This window comes from Mustela putorius, unplaced genomic scaffold, assembly GCF_011764305.1.
Source record: "Mustela putorius furo isolate JIRA1106 unplaced genomic scaffold, ASM1176430v1.1 tig00003903_pilon_pilon_pilon, whole genome shotgun sequence".
Lineage (NCBI taxonomy): Eukaryota > Metazoa > Chordata > Mammalia > Carnivora > Mustelidae > Mustela > Mustela putorius.
The window spans coordinates 4,535,388-4,552,063 of NW_025422051.1; the positions used below are offsets into that span (position 1 = coordinate 4,535,388).

The window sequence follows — 16,676 nt, forward strand, 5'->3', positions numbered from 1 at the left end:
GAAGAGCGCGGGCAGAGCGCGCAGTGCCCACACCCTTGACCGCCGGGTGAATGCGGGTGGCCGCGGCTGGCGCGGAAGAAGGGAGAGGGTCCGGAGCGCGGGGTCTAGGCGGCACCCCTCTATCCCCCCTCCTCCGCCGAGTCTGGGGAGCTCCGACACGAGGCCCGGGGCCCGCAGCCCCCGGCTGGGCCCGGGCGGGGATGGGCGGGCGGGGGGCGGAGCGCGGCGCTGCGCGGGGCGGCGGGAAAGGGGCGGGGAGGACAGCTCAGGCTCTGGCGGGCAGAGGGACGGTGGCAGAACCTGCGGGCTAGGTGGGAGGCTCACCGTCAGGGAGGAAAGGCAGCTAGGACCGCACGGCTGGGCAGCGAAGAGACGCTGGGGGAGTCCGGGGCTCAGGTCGCCTACACCTTCTCCTGCAGCGGACACAGCGCAGCGGGCGGCGCACCGGCCGCATCGGCTATCCTGCGCGCAGGTGGGCACCCCCGCGCGCAGCGCTCTGTTCCCCTCCAGGGCCGCTGCGGGCCGGACGCCCTGGCGTCCAGGCCACCAAGCTCTCGGGGACGAGGACCGGGCAGGTCCGGGGGCAGCGGGAAGGTGCACGGCCCCTTGGTGTTCCCGCCTGTGCGCGCGCGCTGTGCTCGGTGGGGAAGAGGTGCGGAGAAGCCGCCTCCCTGGAGATTCTGCCCCGCGGGTCTCCCGGTCCCCACCCCCACCCCCTCCTCGAGAGCCGAGCCCTGGAGTGGCTTCGGAGGACTGCGATCGCCCCCCACCCCCATTTCGGTGGTGCGTGCAGGTCGCTCCTCTTCCCAGTCTACACCCAGGAACCATCCGGAGGCCCCCTACTCGGGGGCCCTCGGGACTGTAGAAACCTGGGGAAACGGGAGAGCGGTGGCAGGACCAGCTGGGGCGTGTGCGGGGAAGGTAGGAGTTGCTGGAGTATTGTCTGCCGGGCCGGTGCCTGAGCCCGCGCGTTCGCTCGCGCTTTCAGGGCCAGAGTGGGGTTGGGGGAGGGGGGAGAGAGGGTGGGATGGGGTCTGCCGAACTTCTCTCCGAAGGCAGACGGTGCACATGCACTTGGCGCCCTGTGCACGTTTGGATGAGGGTTTAGTGGAGGCACATGGGAGCAGGATTGGTCGCCGGTGGCCCCCCACAAGAGCCTCTCGGGATGGCCCAGCGCGTGTTCGGGGTCGGGAAGGAAGGGAGTGTGAGTGTGTGTGAATGTCTGTCCTAGGGAGAAGGAGGAGAGTGGCTCAAGGAGACTTGATTTTTTGGATTGGCTGCAGTTCTTTAAACCAAGCCAGGCTTTCGGGGCGTTAAAGTAAATTGCGGGTAAGTTGGCACGGATCTCTGGTGGGGCTAAAAACAACAACAAAAAACCAACCCGCTGGGTTTGCGGGTTCGGCGGGCCTGCTGGCTGGGTGGCTCCTGGCGCTAGCTCGCCTAGTAGGTGGGGGTGGGGCTGGGGGGTGGGAGTAGGGGTGGGGGTGGTGCTTGCGACTTTGGCTTAAGGTGCTGGAGCTGGAGCACTTGTTCTCGGTGGACTGTGGGACTCAGAGGAGGTAAAGAGCTGCGCGGCGCGGTGTGTTATTCTCAATTAACTCTAGAATCTGTATCTCTCTCACACGCGCACACACACGCACACACACCCCGGTTTGGTCTGTAATTCTCAGTTAACTCTAGAATCTTTGTCTCTGTTCTCTCTCACTCACACAAAAACCACCCTGGTTTCATCTTATTTTCAGTTAACTCTAGAATCTGTATCTGTGTCTGACTCTTTTTACACACGCGCGCGCACACACATATCCCTCTCATCTCGTGGCGGCTTTGATTAATTGATAGTTGTTTGTGGATTTTTTTTTTAAAAGAAAAAAAGACCTACCTGGATTAAAATCTGTGGGGTGTCGGAAGGACTTTACAGCACTCTACATTCACATTCAAAACGGGTGTAGGGCATTATGATGAAAAATAACCCGTAACTCTCTTTAGAATGGAAAAAGGACTACTTCATCTTAGAATTATTATTTTATTACTATTTTTGTTACTTTATTATCTTAAAGAGACATTTCACGACCGTTGGAGAGAGTACCCTTTGCCTGAATCTCTCCCTCATAGTTTTCTTCTTTGTGGTAATTTACAGAATTCTTAATTACCCAGTTAACAAAGTGGTTAAGTTGTCTTCTGATTTGAAATGGCAGATCTTGAAATGGTTGTAGGTTGGCATGTGGGTGAGTTCTGTGACTCCCATCTCTTTCTTTAATGAACTGATCGAAGAGAGTGGTGTTGATCTGAGGCTTAAAGCATGTTTCGATTTCTAAGTAATTTATCAAATCACTGGGGGAGAGGGACTCCTTAGAAATTTTCCACAGAGGAGAAGGTACTCTTTTATCTCTTGGAGCAAATATTTTGCCACTTTTTCCTCAACTGCCCGTGTTAGTTCCCTAGGAAAGATGCGTGGTTGATGAATAATACACAAGGCTTATTTCTCTTTTATGTCTACAGGTGGCAGTGTGGAAGCCAAAACGGGAGCTTCCCGAAGTGGTTTCTGAAAAATAAAGATAAGCTAGTACAGGAATCAGAAAAACCACAGGTATGTAGAACAATTAATACACCTAGCTGGCTTTATAATTATTGCATTCCAGTATCTTGCCATTTATATAGACTTTTATGAAGTGAAACCTATTTTGAGGTATTCCCAAGGAGAAAACGGCTTATTCTATTCTAGACAATGTATTTAAATAAAATCCTGCATTACTTTTTACTCTGCTAAGAGAAGCATTGTTTGTCTGTTGTGACCATGTGGCTTTGCATTTAACCCATTGTTGCTTGATACTTGCTTTGAAATTCAAACACTTCCCAAAACTGTATAAAACTGCCCATTTTGGGGAATAATTGCATTTGGGACACTTTTAACAGGTCACCCTGTTGAGCCAACGTAACCGCATCTGCTTTTCACAAAAATTACGTCTCACTTGACTTGGCATACCATTCTCAGGCAGAATACCAATGCGTTAAGCTGCTTCTTTTAAACTAGCTCCCCTCTTGTTTTTTTTTTTTAAACTGTCTTGTCTGTCCATTTTCTTCTACCAAGCTAAACATATACAACGTACCTTCATAATTCACCCATGTCACTGAATTAACAGCTGGTTTCATACGGGATCAAAGACAATCAGATTGAGGCCGTTTTTCATTTTGATGCAATTTAAAAGAATTGGCCTTTGAGGGTCTTTCAGATATGAAGTTTTGCATATTAAGGCCCTTTTCCAACAGCTGGGTAGCACAGTGTTACGAATGGTAGAGGAAGGGGGGGGTTCATCCCTGTGGATTTTTACCTTAGAATGGTGCTCTCATGAGGAAGCTAAAGTTATTACTACGTTGGCTGTGTAAGGGACAGACATCAAAATGGCTGTTAAAGAGAAAGAAGCCTTCTCTTTCCTCAGGGTGTATGCATTCATCACAATGCGGGAATGTGGTGATATCTTGTGATTTTTGACATTCTGCCTTTACAGCTGAAGAGGGATTTAATTAGCCCCTGCCAATGAGGGTGTAAAACAAAGTCAGATGCTGTTCCCGAAGCTTAAAAAGGCCAAATTGGACACTTACCAGTAGAAAGCACACTGGGAACTCTGACTCAGAAAGTATAGGCTGCAATAAGGACCGAGAGGTTCTTACTATAAAGGTTCTTACATCCCATGGAGATGGAGTGGCTTCTGGAAAGTTCGAGGACATTTAGGAGCACGTAAGTTTGCACTTAGATTCCTTATCTGACTCCGGCCTCTGGGAAGTAACTAATCAATCCCTCAAAGGCTTTTAATAGGAATAAGGTCTAATCTTCTAGGGCAGAAAGGAAGAGGGCAACAAGTTGACATTTTATTCCGGTTTTGAATCCTGCCAAACTCATCATAGAGACTTGAGGTGCTGTAGAGATTTTATGACGTATAGAATCCATACAACAAAATGCACTGTTTTCGATGTGTCCTGCTCAGTGAATTTTGACACGTGCACACCCCATGTGAACCCCACCCAGGTGAAGATAGAGGACACATCCACTACCCCCGATTTTCTCCTCTTTCCCCTTCTGGGCAGTTTTTATCCCACTTCCAACCTGAATGAAGGTAGCCATGTTGTGATTTTTTTTCCCACATTGTAATTTTTAAAAACTTCATCCGCTAGTTTTGTCTGCTGTTAAGGTCCATATAAATAGTATGCTACAGAAGGGATCCTTGTGTATGTCCTACACATTAACATAATGTCTAGGAGATTCACCCGCGTTACTGTGTGTGGTAGTCATTCATTCTAGTTTCTTACTGATTTGCAGTTCCAGTGTATGGACCTACGTTTGCTTATCCATTCTGTTGGAGTTTTGGGTTGTTTTCAGTGTGTGGCTTATATGAATAAAGCAGCTATGAACTTTTTAAAAAAATTTTTAAAGATTTTATTTGAGAGAGAGAGTGTCCATGCGTGCATGCGGGGTGGGGGTGGGGGTGGGGGAGACAAGCAGATGGGGGGAGAAGAGGGGGGCAGGGATCTCAACGGGACTAGGAGGCGGAAGAAGAGGACGACCATGAAGCAGAGGACGACAACGTGGGGCTCGATCTCATGACCCTGAGATCACGACATGAGCCGAGACCCAAGAGCCAGAGGCTTAACCGCCTGAGCCACGCAGGTGACCCTCAACATTCTTGCTTATGTTTTTTGGCACACATGCCCACCCATTTCTCCTGAGCATATACCTAGGAATGGAGTTGCAGGCTCATAGAGAAGAAGCCTTCTATTTAATTTAGCTTTAGCAGATCATTGCCAAATAGTCTTCCAAAGCGATTTTACCAATTTAAATTCCACAGCGGTGTCAGGAGTTCCATTCGTTCCCCATTTCCACCAACACTTGGTTTGGGGGGGGTCTTTGTAACTTCGGCTGTTTTTGTGGGGGGTGGTGGTGAATGACTAGCTCCCTGTGGGCTTTAAAATTAAAAAAAAATTGGTTGTGGTAAAATACACATAACATAAAATTTACCATGGTAACCATTTTGCACATGCAGTTCGTGCCATTAAGCACATTGACTGTGCTGGGTAACAACCATCAGCACCATCCATCTCCTGAACGGTTTTCATCTTGCAAAACTGAAACTGTGCCCGCGAAACAATAAATCCCGGGCCCCTCTTCCCCCAGCCCCTGGCAACCACCGTTCTATTTTCTGCCTGTGAATTTGACCACTTTAAGTACCTCGTATGGGTAGAGTGCTAGAATATTTGTTCTTTTGTAACCAGCTTTTCGTACTCATTGTACTTAGTTTATTGTACCTTAAGAATTTTTCAGGCTGAATAATACTAAGACTGTATGCTCAGTTTCTTCTATGTGACCTCCAAACACAGCAGTATCTGGGGAATTCATACGAAATTTGTTTATCCTTCTGACACTTCGGTTGCTGCCACCTTGTGCCTGTTGTGAATAGTGCTGCTCTGAACAAGAGCGTACAGATAGTTGAGACCCTGCTTTCAGTTTTCTGGGGGTACATACCCGGAAGTGGAACTGCTGTATCAAATGTTAATGCTATTTAAATTTCTTGAGGAATCACTAGCTACTGCACCATGTTACATTCTCAAAATGTGGAGGGGGGTTCAGTTTTTCCACATCCTTGCCAATATTTGTTCTGTTCTTTCCTTTTTTTTTTTTTAAGAGAGGAGTCATGAGTGAGTTGGGTAGGCAGAGGGGGAGGGGCAGAGGGACAGGGGGAGAGGGCTGCGCACCCAACCTAGCACAGAGCCAGAGTCCGGGCCCAATCCCATGACCCTGAGATGATGACCTGCACTGAAATTGAGTCAGACACTAAACTAGCTGAGCCACCTGGGCACCCCTGTTCTGTTGTTTTTTTTTTTCCTCTTTTCTTTTATGTCCCCTCCCCCCCTTCCCTTCCCTTCTCTCCCTCCCCGTCCCCTCTGACAGTAGTCATTATCATGGGTGTGAGGTGGTCCTTAGCTTTTAATTTATGTTTCCTGGTGACTAATATTAAATGCCAATTCATATACTTATGGGCATTTTGATATCCTCTTATGAGATTTTTGTTAAAATGTCTTGCCTGATTTTTGGATTGGCTTTTTTTTCTTTTTTTCTGTTGGAGTTATTTTCTATTCTGTATGGGAGTCCTTTGTCAGGTATATGTATTATTACAAATATTCCAGTGTGTGGCTTGCCTTTTTACTGTCTTTGTGCAATCTTCTGATAATTTTTTTGATAATTTTTAATGAAGTCCAGTGATAGATTTTTTTTTTCTTTTATGGCTTTTGCTTTTTGTGTTCTGTCTACAAAACTTTTGCCTACTTTGGGGTTATTTTTGAAAAACTCCTTTAGTTATTGAAAATATGTAAAGGCAATCTGCTTGGAAAATGCAGTATTTTATAAGCTCATTTCAAATACGTGCCCTAAGAATGAAAGTTGGGAATGTTCTTTGCTGTAGCAGGTGCCAGAAAAAGTGTTTGAAAAAAAATGTTTTTCAGTAAGATACATGGACACAGGTGCTGTTACTCAAAGTGGCCCCTGTTGTGGCCTCCCCCTAACCTTGACTATGTCCTCAAGGGGCCCCCTGGAGTGGCAGGAACCCTAGGGGGAGAGCCTGCTGATGACTTAGCTTGAAGAAGGGATGTGGCCAAATGGACGAGTATTCACTTTTCCTTAATTCATAATCCATACTCCCCGAATGATCCTTCCCTCCTTCCATTCCCAAGGAAGGTTGCCACTGGTCCCCTTATTTCTTTTACCTCTGAAATAGCAATGCTCTGCAGGATTCTGCCATTTATTAGCCTTTTCTCTTCTCCACCTATATTTTTTCCCCTCGGTGCCCCGTGTTCATGTTTGCTCTTAGGTCTTGAGTTGTCCCTCTCCCTCTGCGCTGTGTTAAAGGCTCCCTGGATCTTTGTCTCCTGCTCTCACCTCCTGTCCTTCAACAGAAGGTCTAGATCTGTATCCTTACCTGCCTCTCCTGGACATCTCGCACAGGATATCCCACAGGTGCTTTTATAAAACACACGTGGTGTTCCCCTTCAGTCTGCTCTTCTGCTTTCCTGCCTTAATTAATGTGTTTACCATTAATCCAGGATCCCAAAGTAGAAATCTTGGCACTGTCTGCATCCTCCCACATGGCCCCTGTCCCTCTCAGAGGCTGTGTTTAGTTTGGTTTGGGTCCCCTCTGGGATTTGTAGTAATAGCCTCCCCCACCAATCTCCCTGAGCCTTTCCCCTTGCCTCTAATCCCCCACTTGTCATCAGCTTGCCTTTCCTAAAACACAGATTTAATCATGTCATTTCCTACTTAAAAGTGATTTGTAGCTCTCTACAGCCTACAAGAGGCATTCAGATTTCCCTAGCATGATTTACAGTGTCACATCCTTCATTATTTGCCTTCAACCTGCTTTTCCTGTTCCCGTCATCTGCCATGTCCTCCCCACACTCCATCTGTCCTCAACTATTTGCCATTCCTAGAACATTCCTTGAGTTCTTCCCTGCATCTGTGCTTTCGCACATGGCCATTTCTCGTCTCCTGAAGTCCCTTCCTATGTACTGGGGACTTCCTGTGTTTTCCTCTAAAAACCAGCTCCAGGGTGACCTCTTCTTGGAGTGAGCCTTCCTATCATCTAAGTAGATCTTGTTACTCCCCCTCTTTTATTGTCATTAGAGGAGATGGGGAAATGTCAGCACGATTGCGTATCAATCTTTGTGCCCCCAGCAATGAGTGAGAGCACTGCCTCACAGAAGAAGGCATTTACTACATGTTCGCTGAGTGAATCCTTTCCTTATGGTAGCAGTTAGCTTTTTGCTGTTTAACAAGACACCACAATATCATTTTATTTTATTTTATTTTTTAAAGATTTTATTTACTTGACAGAGATCACAAGTAGGCACAGAGGCAAGTAGAGAGAGAGAGAGAGACAGAGAGAGAGAGAGGAGGAAGAAGGCTCCCTGCCTAGCAGAGAGCCCAATGCGAGACTCGATCCCAGGACCCTGAGATCACGACCCAAGCCGAAGGCAAAGGCTTAACCCACTGAGCCACCCAGGCAGCCCCCACAGTATCATTTTAGTCAGTGGTTCATTTTAATCTCTATTTTATTTGTTTATTTTTATTTTTATATTTGCTTATTTGAGAGAGAGAGTGGGAACAGCAGGGAGGGAGAGGGAGAATCAGACACTCTGCTGAGCAGGACCCTGGGAATATGACCTGAGCAGAAGGCCGTCCCCACCCTGGTGCCCCCCAGTCAGTGGTTTAAAACAACCAGCATTTAGTTGAGCTCTTGATTCTGTAAATAGGATGCTCTACTGATTGAGCCAGGCAAGTGCCCCAACATATTTTTTTTCTCGTTTTTTAAAACTTCTAAAAAAATTGTATTTTTTCAGTGTTCCAGAATTCATTGTTTATGTACCACACCCAGTGCTCCATGCAATACATGCCCTCCATAATACCCACCACCAGGCTCACCCAACACACCCCCCCCCCCCCAACCCTCAGTTTGTGTCTCAGAGTTCACGGTCTCTTTATGGTTTGTCTCCCCCTCCGATTTCCCCCAATTCCCTTCTCCTCTCCTCCCGGTGTCCTCTGTGTTATTCCTTATGCTCCACAAGTAAGTGAGACCATGTGATAATTGACTCTCTCTTCAGGCTGGCCTGGGGTTCTTCACACTGTGGGGTGGCAGGGTCCTAAGACTGCTGGGTGGGGTGGGGCGCGGGTGGTGGTGGTGGGCACACAAAGCTTCTTGTGGCCTCCACTTGCAAGTGCCACAATGTTACTTCCATTAGCCGAAACAAGGCGCGAAGCCAGCCTTGATCCAGGAGGTGGCGAAATAGATTCTACCTCTTGAAGGGAGAGTGTCATGTTGAAAGGAGCACACATAGAGGAAGATAATTGCAGCCATTTTTTTTTTTTTTCAAGTAATCTACTGCATTTGCCTGGGAGCAGGGAGGTGGGATCTGTGACTTAGGTCACCAGCAGGGAAGACAGCTTTGACCTCAGGTGCACCTAATTGCATCTAAGAGGAGTCTGGCTAAGATGGTCGCATGTTTGCCAGCATCCTCCTTTGATTCTCCTGCAGACTCCTCTGTCTTAACCATTTAGCCAAAGCATATTTAAGACAGCCTCAGTGTCTTTCTGGCCTTGATGAGATACCGTTGATGCTGTAGGAAGGGGGAGTTGCTCTAAAGTGCTGGAGAATGGAGAAACCTCTCTCTCCTCCTCATTCTGAAAACTGCTGTGGATACTCTCGGGCATGGGGGACCCTCCCGTTAGGACGCACGCTTTAGTGTTTGCCATTGAGTTGTCCTGGGCATCCAATTTAAAGGGCACTTTGGGTGGGGGAAGGAGAATGTCGGGAAATGAAAAGGGATCTGACTGATGAGGGTTGTTCCATCTGTGTTCTCTCTCTCACCGTGGGTGAAAAGTGAAGATCTTGTATTGAGAAACAGTAGTAGTTGACCCAATCTTAATGTGTGTGTACTTTCCCAGCTGTTACAAACTGTTCAGAGTGAAAACCTGAATTTAAGTGTTTCTCATTTACTACTTATTCAAGGATTCTTTGTAAGGACTAACATACATTGAGAGAAGTAAGGTTACAGTACACATGCAGGAGCTTGGTTGGAATATACATATATGAAGTGTATACTGGTAAATATCCTCAGAAAAACGCACCTGAAGTGACCCTGACTTCCAGAGGTAGTAGAATAACCTTGGATCAGTTTGAGTTTCTCCAGAACTTTGTTTTAGTACAAATTGGTTTTTTTTTTTTAAGATTTTATTTATTTATTTATTTATTTGACAGAGATCACAAGTAGGTAGAGAGGCAGGCAGAGAAAGAGAAGAGGAACCAGGCTCCCTGCTGAGCAGAGAGCCCGATGTGGGGCTTGATCCCAGGACCCTGGGATCATGACCTGAGCCAAAGGCAGAGGCTTAACCCGCTGAGCCACCCAGGCGCCCCCAAATTGGTATGTTTTAGTAGAGCTGGTAGAAGAAGTAAAAAAACTCAGAGTGCCTGGGTGGCTCAGTCGTTAAGTGTCTGCCTTCAGCTCAGGTCATAATCTCAGGATCCTGGGATCGAGTCCCTCATTGGGCTCCCTGCTTGGCAGGAAGCCTGCTTCTCCCTCTCCCACTCTTATTTGTGTTCCCTCGGTGTGTCTAATCTTTTAACAAAAAGAAAAAAAAGAACACAGATCTAAGATTTTCTTCCTTCAAGCCCATTTCTACTGATCCTAGAGATGCAGGTGAGCTGTGAAGTGACCAAAAGGCATAAAATAATAGGAGGCACTTGAAGGGCCTTAATATCTGTTATGACCTCTTAATGACCTTTTTACAAGTTTGCCTCCTGCCTTGTGCCATTCCTAGATTGCCCACTGACAAAGAGGCATGAAACAGCCACAGCCCGAGTGATCCTCTGTCAAAATAATAGATGTATTAGTATTTATGGGTGAAAATAGAACTTTTTTTTAAAAGATTTTATTTATTAGAGAGAGCATGAGAGGGGAGAAGGTCAGAGGGAGATGCAAACTCCCCTTGGACTCTAGGATCATGACCTGAGCTGAAGGCAGTCACTTAACCCACTGAGCCACCCAGCCTCCCCAGAACTTTCACTTATATTAACAAACACCTTCTTAACATTTTTTCTTATGGCATGCTTTTCCTTTTATTTTGTAGAGAACGAAAGATGTAGTTCAGATCTCACTGTACACTATTCACTGAATCTCTGTATTGTCTTTGCTGCTGGTTTAAAATAACATAAATTCAAATGGCCATAGTTATATTTAGAAGACCATGACTAGTTTGAGTTAGAAAAATCAATATATATGTATATTTTTAAAGATTTTATTTATTTATTTGGCAGAGATCACAAGTAGGCAGAGAGGCAGGCAGAGAGAGAGGAGGAAGCAGGCTCGCCGCCGAGCAGAGAGCCCAATGTGGGGCTCGATCCCAGGACCCTGAGATCATGACCCGAGCTGAAAGCAGAGGCTTTAAACCACTGAAGCCACCCAGGCGCCCCAGAAAAATCAATATTTTTAACTATTCACAATTGAGCAAATTAAGGCATTTTGACAGATTGGAATAGGATTGAGAGAGCTTTGGCCAGTATTCATGTTTTGTTTTTCCAAGAGCTAGCCTGATAGCCTAGACAATAGTGTAAAATGTTTTATATACTGTATTGCTCACATGTTACATAAGGTAAATTCTCCTTTCCAGGTTATGTGTACTGATGTATAAATACATAGCCTATATGTACTCTGATTCTTGGGGAGAGGGAGAGCGACAGTGAGAGAGAGAACATACATCCTCCCATGTAAGATTAAAATATTAGCAAAAGCTGTACGGAAATCATGAGTGAGCATTGTAGAGCTGAGTTACTGAAACAGCCAGGTAGGACCAGTGATTTGAGTTTTATCAGGGATTATCAGTTAAGTATTTACATTGAAGAAAGTTATGATAGGGAAATGACCAGTAAATTCAAGGTGATAGTTTTAGAAAAAGCCTCAGATACCCCATGGAATGGTGTTACAGGAATCCTATCGGCTTTTCAGTGGGGATTTAAAAACACACATTCAGATGGACTTGATGGTTCATCAGTCATTCTCCTATCCTTTGAATACTAATCCCTACACTGGAAAATACTTGAATTGATTTGCTGGTTTTGTAAATAAACCTATTTTTGTCTCCAATGAATGATAGCAAAATTTTCTTGTTAAGCCAACTGTCAATATTTTGGGTGTTCTGAAGGGAGGCTTGGGCACAGAGGTTGGGATCTGGGGCTGCAGATGCTGACTTGGAGAGTCTGGCAGCTCAGCTGTGTGTGTGTGTGTGCGTGTGTGTGTGTGGCGGGAGGAGGGTCTTGGACTGTGTTTTGACAATGAAAATAAACAAAACCATGACATGTATTTGAGCAGGAAAAGGTAATGGAGGAAAACAGTGGAGTCTTAACGAATTTCCAAAAGAGGAGGAGGTATGGCTGTTTTAGTTAATCACAGTGCCTCAGATGTAAATGGCAGGGGGTGTTTTTCCCCAGAACATGTGTGGGAAGCAAAAGGCCTTGTGCACTGAGGGGACGCTCTGGTGATAAAGACTATGTAGAGGGTTAGGCATTGTCTTTTCTTGACCTCTAGGGAGGGCCTTAGGCTATTTTCCTCCTTTATTTACCAGCATGTATGGTGTACTGTGCATGTTCTTACCCATGTTATGGAGAAAGGCCTCCAGACGTGCAGAACTAGCGTGACTGCTGGGGTTAAAGTGATAGCCCGTGGCCACACCTTTCTCTGCCTCTGTGACATGTTTTTCTGCTGTGCCTGCGAACATGAGGTTCACAGAGCGACCAGACTGTGTGTGTGTGTGTGTGTGTGTGTGTGTGTGAGCTCTTCCCAGTGGTGATGTTTGGGGCTCTGTACCTCTGAGGTCAGTGAGTGAGCTCCTGGTGTGTGGTATTTTCCATCACTATCTGTGAAAATGTATAGTCATTAAAATCAAAGCATTACACACATTTTATTAGATTTGACCTTGGACCGGCCTGGTGCGAGCATCGTAAGGCTGCAGTAGACGTTAGAAGGATGCTGTTAAGGTTTCCAGTCAGCTTCTAAAAAGCTGTGGGTGCTGGGCACATCATTAACTGCTCTGGGCTTCAGTTTTATCTTCTCTAACTTGAGAGTGGGACTGTTTACCTCTAAAGGCCCATCTTACTCTGCTACTCCATCAGTCTTAATGCCAGAATTGTGTCCCCCCCCACCCCCGATTTCAGTAAACTCTACCGTAAAGCTACTACTGGGATTAAAAACTTTTTTTTTTTAGAAATGCTATTTATTTACTTATTTTATTTGGAGAGAAAGAGAGCACACAAGCAGGGGCCAGGGGCAGAGGGAGAGGGAGAAGCAGATTCCCTGTTGATCAGGGAGCTAAGATCCCTGAGATCATGACCTGAGCTGAAGGCAGATGTGTAACTAACTGAGCCAGCCAGGTGCCCCTCTGCCTCCAGGGTTGATGTCTTTCATCAGTATTGGAAAATTCTTGGGGGCATTTCGGTGGCTCAGTCAGTTAAGCATCAGACTCTTGATTTCAGCTCAAGTCATGATCTCATGGTCATGAGATTAAGTCCTAAATCAGCTCCACACTCAGTGGGGAGTCTACTTGAGATTCTCCTTTCTGCCCCTCCCCCCACTTTCATGCTCGCTCTCTCTAAAAATAAATCTCTTTTTTAGAGGTTTTATTAATTTATTTGACAGAGAATGAAAGTACAAGCAGGGGGAGCAGCAGGCAGAGGGAGAATCAGGCAGAGGGAGAAGCAGGCTCAGGCTCCTCACTGAGCAGGGAGCCCAATGCAGGGCTCAATCCCAGGATCATGGGATCATGGGATCATGACATGAGCCGAAGGCAGATGCCCAAACATCTGAGCCAACCACCCAGGCGCCCCTAAAAATAAATCTTAAAAAAGAAAATTCCCAGCCATTGTCTCTTCAAATACTGCTACTGCCCTGTTCTATTTTCTTCTGGCTTTCCAGTTACATAGTCAGGAGACCTTTTCATGTTCCTTATGATCCTTTTTTTTTTCTTTTCCTTTTTCTATTTTTTAAAAAATTTTGATTTTTGGAGTGCCTGGGTGGCTCAGTGGGTTAATAAGCCTCGGGTCATGATCCCAGGGTCCTGGGATGGAGTCCCTCATCGGGCTCTCTGCCCAGCAGGGAGCCTGCTTCCCTTCCTCTCTCTCTCTCTACCTCTCTGCCTGCTTGTGATCTCTGTCTGTCAAATAAATAAATAAAATCTTTTTAAAAAATAAAATAAAAAATTTTGATCTTTTAAAATTTATTTTTAAGTAATCTCTATACCCATTGTGAGGCTCACAGGGTGGCATGGCATGCTCTATGAACTGAGCCAACCAGGTGCCCCTCCCTTTTCTATTTGGGCTTTAATAGTGGTTTTTTTTTATTAACTTTTATATTCTAAGTTTACTATATCTAGTCTGCTCTTAAACCCAACCCTGCTAATTGACCCATTTGAGTTATTTCAGAAAGTATATATTCTTGATTTATTTATATATATGTATACAATATATATGTATTAAAGTATTTTCTTCTTTTCTGACGTCCATTTGATTTTTTTAATATAGATTCTAGTTCCTTTGTGAAATTCTCCACCTTTCCATCCATTTCCTTTTTTTTCTCTTCATTTCTTTGACCAATTAGTCAATTATTTCAGAGGTTTCATCTGCTGAATCCCATTATCTGAATCATCTATGAGTCTGCATCTGTTGTCTTTTTTCCTCTTGAATATTGATTACATTTTCTTGCATTTTTTCTAACGTCCTAATATTCTCATAATACTTAATTTTATAACAAGCAATTCTGTGTGAAAGAATTTTACTAGTTCTATACCACATCTTCCTCCACAGAGGCTTTCCTCCTTTTCCTGTTAGGTAAATGTTGTAAGGAGCTGATCACCTTTGTGCCATTGGGTGTTGAGCTGAGTCAAGGCCATGTTGCAGTTTTAGGAAGACTCTGTTCAGCTATGGCTGCTGGAGCTCCTCAGGCGCGGTTCTTCGGGGATTTTAATTGAAACCCTGGAACTAGAAGTTCTTTTGTCTTTTTGGTCCTGAAACACTGTGGGAGATTAAACTTAGCCCTTTGAGGGTCTTGACCTTAGCTTCCTGTTCCTTGATTTCAAATTCACGTGACTGTTTTTTTTTTTTAAATGACTTTTTTTCTTCTTAAGATTTGATTTATTTGACAAAGAGAGAGAGATCACGAGGAAGCTGAGAGGCAGGCAGAGAGAGAGAGGGGGAAGCAGGCTCCCCGCTGAGCAGAGAGCCCGACGCAGGGCTCAATCCCAGGACCCAGAGATCATGGCCTGAGCCGAAGGCAGAGGCTTTAACCCACTGAGCCACCCAGGCGCCCCTCACGTGACTGTTTTGAGGAGAAACCTGGCTATATATTTGAGGGAACACTCTTCTTTAGTAAAAACTTCATCCCCGAAACACTGTGAAACTGGATTCACTCTGCCTTTTAATAGCTTTTGGCCTAATATCTCAGTCTTCCTCTTATAGCTGCAGAACTGAACAAATGTGGGTATTTCCCATTTGTCACATTAGGCTGCATTAGCGTGTTCATCAAAAAGTTTCAACTCCCTTCTTTTCCTCAGTAGAAATCCTTTCTCTTGGCAAATCTTAAACATGATGCTCTTAAGCGCCCTGAGGGAAGGTGAGATTTCTGCTCATCTCAGAAGGGTTCCTCTTCCTTTCACATTCTTGTCCTTGAATCTTTTTTGGTCTAACGGAAGCCTCATACTGTTTTTCTTCTGTGTAAAACATATAAGGTGGGATCTGCAGTTTCAGGATCTACATCATTTTCATGTCCTCTATTCTCCTTGTGGAGTCTTCCGTTGAAACATTCAACCTTTTTTTCAGCTTCGTGATAAAAGTAATTTGGGTAGTGAAGCACCTGCTGACTGATTATAATATTGCCAAAGGAGGAAAATGGGACTACTTCGACAATATGGTCCTCTTCAAAATATTTTCATTTCATTTTTTTCATTTCTCAATTTTAATTTACTTAGAAAACACTTTTTAGGTAGAAGATGGTAATGGAGGCACTTTCTGTTGATTTAAAAGTTCTCTCAGGGGCACCTGGGTGGCTCAGTGGGTTAAGCCTCTGCCTTCGGCTCAGGTCACGATCTCAGGGTCCTGGGATAGAGCCCGAAATTGGGCTCTCTGACCAGCGGGGAGCCTGCTTCCCCCTCTCTGCCTGCCTCTCTGCCTACTTGTGATCTCTCTCTCTCTTTCTGTCAAATAAAATAAAATCTTAAAAAAAAATAAAGTTCTCTCAGGCAGGTTCCTTATTGAACACACTTACTTCTCTTTTGTACCAAAATGAGGCATGACTCATTACACACCCTCCCATTTGTGAGGAGAATTTGCTCCAGAGAATTCTAGGACCATTAATAGGCAGCATCCATATGGTTTGCACGTGTGAAAAGGAGAGAATGAGCCCCTCACATTATTTAAATTGGAACCATTTCAGTGTTAAGGAGCAGTTCCGTTGTTAACTTTTCTTAGAAGCTGGGTAAGGCCTGGCCGGTGCCAAGAGCCCTAGGCCTGGTGGGAGCTCTGAGTTCTAGTATTGGCTTGGCCTCCCACAAGCCCCTGGTCCCAGGGGAGTCCTCCATTTTCTTAACCTGAGAGTTAGGACATTGGAACAGTTGAGTTCTAATCCTTTATTGACCATCTCTGCCCTTTGGATTCCTAGCATTTATCATAAGGAAATTAAGGTTGGACTTGCATTTCAATGAACTGTTTGCTGGGGTCAGTTGAAAGAATAAAACCCTGCAAATTTCTTTAGATCCCTACATTTTCTCTGTTTGTGACCCCCAGTGGGAAATCTTAGATCTAGGACACAGTTTTTGTTTTTTAAAATTATGTGTCTGAGTCCTGAGTCCCTGGATTCCAGTCCTGGGTTTGTCACTTATCTGCTCTGGGGCCTTGGTCATTTCACCAACCTGTAAGGCTCAGTTTCCTCAGCTGGAGAATGGATAGAAGAATACCTTAGCCACAAAGAACACAAACGATGGATAATGTGAAGGTGCTACAAAACCATCAGTTATCATTAGGACTGTAATGACACGTCCCTTGTCAGCAGTAACCATCTGTTTGTTGTGGCTGTCACTATCAAAAATGAGATGAAAT

The 16,676-nt window shown here is 45.2% G+C and overlaps 1 long non-coding RNA gene across 1 annotated transcript in view; it reads left to right on the top strand.

Annotated features, from left to right (window-relative positions):
• Positions 1-993: 993 nt before the first annotated feature.
• LOC101677760 overlaps positions 994-16,676 on the top strand; it is an 83,955-nt gene continuing 68,272 nt past the window's right edge. Inside the window, exons 1-2 of the long non-coding RNA XR_199640.3 lie at positions 994-1,329; positions 2,500-2,587. This is a non-coding gene — a long non-coding RNA (uncharacterized LOC101677760). The remainder of the gene's footprint in view (positions 1,330-2,499; positions 2,588-16,676) is intronic.